This window comes from Astatotilapia calliptera, chromosome 18 (assembly GCF_964374335.1).
Source record: "Astatotilapia calliptera chromosome 18, fAstCal68.1, whole genome shotgun sequence".
NCBI classification, from domain to species: Eukaryota; Metazoa; Chordata; class Actinopteri; order Cichliformes; family Cichlidae; genus Astatotilapia; species Astatotilapia calliptera.
The window spans coordinates 28,872,727-28,875,462 of NC_137439.1; positions in this window are offsets into that span (position 1 = coordinate 28,872,727).

Consider the following 2,736-nt stretch of genomic DNA (forward strand, 5'->3'; position numbering starts at 1 on the left):
CCTGAATGACTGCCATTTTTTGGGGGGGAGTTGTACTACAAAATTTTTTTTTTTGGGGGGGGTTCTGCTGTAATTTGTGTGTTTAGTTCATGCCATAGTTTTTGTGATTGTGGGTTATTAATGGGGCTGCAAGACTGCGACTACTACACATGTTTTGGCATTAAACCTCCTGAGAAACGCACAATCAAATTGCAGGGAAACCCACCCGCCACTGCACAGTTAACCAGCTTACAAATGCTCTGGTGCTCCTTGGAGATGGAGATGTTATAAATGTCTTGAAACACAGCATTAATGGGTAGACCTGAGATATCTGGTGGTTGTCTGTATTGGAAAGCCTACGGTTCTCCACCTCTCAACATTTCATGTTAAATGATGTGCTTTTATACACTCTTATCTTTTATAGATTTGTTTTTCAAGTCTTTGTTTTTGTTTTAATTAACACTTATGTCACTTATTACTGACTCTTTGACTTTGTAGCACGTTACGATTATTCGCCGTCTGTAGATGTCTTGCTCTCCATGACCTGTATGTTTCATGGTGACTTTATAAGTTAAAACGTAACAAATATGCTCTCGTCTTCATTTAAGGGACGGGGGGTTTTTTTGTTTTTTTTTTTAACTACATGTGCATTGAATAACATCTTGTTTTCAGTGTTTTTAATAACTTTTTCTGATGAACATTTGTCTCTTGTATCAATAAAAAAAAATTTTTTTAAAGTTTATTTTGTGTGTGAAGATCAAAGCATTCAAACCAATGTAAATACAAAATGCAGCTTTTAATGCTGATTTCATTTATTATTGGGAAAGGCGGCTATTTAAACCCACTTTATGAAAAACTAATTGCCCCATAAACCTAATAACTAGTTGTTCCACTCTGGGCAGCAAGAACTGCAATCAAGCCTTTGTGATAGCAGGCAATGAGGTTTTTAGATGGCAGTGAAAGAACTCTTGTTTGTATAATTAATTTAATTCAGCCACATTGGAGGAGTTTTGAGTATGAAGAGCCTGCAAACTGATGCTTTTTAATATTTGGGTCATTCAGAGGTGGACTTGCTAGGGGCGATCGTGGCTCAAAAGTTGGGAGTTCGCGTTGTAATCGGAAGGTTGCCGGTTCAAGCCCCAGCTTGGACAGTCGGTCGTTGTGTCCTTGGGCAAGACACTTCACCCGTTGCCTACTGGTGGTGGTCAGTGGTGCCAGTGTCCAGGAGCCTCGCCTCTGTCAGTGCCCCCCAGGGTGGCTGTGGCTACAATGTAGCTGCCATCACCAGTGTGTGAATGTGTGAATGACAGGTTGTGTAAAGCGCTTTGGGGTCTTTAGGGACTAGAAAAGCGCTATACAAATACAGGCCATTTTTTTTGTTGATGTGTTTTCCTGGTAGAGAGCAGATATTATTGTTCCAAAGCAAAGCAGCCCCAGACCGTCACACTACCACCACCATGTTTGGTATGATGTTATCTTTATGATGTCCTGTGCTGGTTTTATGCTAGATGTAAAGGGACTTAAACCTTCCAAAAACTCTTGTCAGTCCACAGAATTTTTTGCTGTTGACAGATGTAAGACGATACTTTGTGTTCTTTTCAGTCAGCAGTGGTTTTCTCCTTGGAGCTCTCCAATGGATGCCATTTTTGCCTTGTCTGTTTCTTATTATTGCATCGTGATCACTGACCTGCACTGATACTGTAATTCTCTCATCACCCACAATCAGTCATGACACATGGTCGCCCCTCCCTGAGCCTGGATCTGCTGGAGGTTTCTTCCTGTTAAATTCAAGTTTTTCTTTCCCACTGTTGCCAAGTGCCTGCTCATAGGGTTGTTTTTTTATTTATTTATTGTTGAGGTCTCTATTATCTGAGGGTCTTACAATATAAAGTGCCTTAAGGTGACCTGTGATTTGGCAGTACATAAATAGAATAGAATGGAGCTCAATGAAAGTGAGGTTTGCAGTTCTTTTTGTGTTTTTTGTGACCACCTGGAAAAGTCATTGATGTGTTTTTGGAGTAATTTTGGAGTCCAAGTTTTCTCCATTTGTGGATGTCTCTCACCCTGATTCACTGGAGTCCCAAAGCATTAGAAACCGCTTTGTAACCCTTTCCAGACTTATTGTCACTGAGTTGGCTTCTCAGAAAAAAAAAAAAAAAATAAAAAGTGTGAAATTTCTTTTTCCACCGCATCTTATCTCAGTTATAAGACACTTTTCGGTCGCAGGGTTATTACTCGGAGAGGTTATCTGCGTGTTTAACCGGCATGTTCTCTACAGAGTTCCTCTGAAAACAACTGAAGTTTTCCTGACAGCGGAGGACAAGCGCTGACATGAAAACTGGACGAGCAGAACAAAGTGGAGGAAGGACATGGCTTTCAAAGAGAGCACCAGGACCCTGCCCTTCAGTATTATATACTCCCTTTTATTAATCAGTTAGAGATAACGTGAAATTACCGATGACCACTATTTGAGTTCATTCAGAGGGTTTAGTTAGTAAAATGTACCATTTTCTTTATTTTCTTGTTCGTGCTTTTTTTCTAAGTGTCGGTAATTAACTGAGTCAGCACAACTGACTGACGCTTTTAGTTTGACTGGGTTGATTATCTGAAAAGTGTAAAAACACAATGGTAAGTTAGGGATAAGTACGCACAGTACCTGGAAATCTTTGACTGACAGTTTAAAATCTAGCACCGACATTAACAGAGTGTGACTCGGTATTTTAAAAAATAAGGCTACGTTGACGCAACCGGAAACAC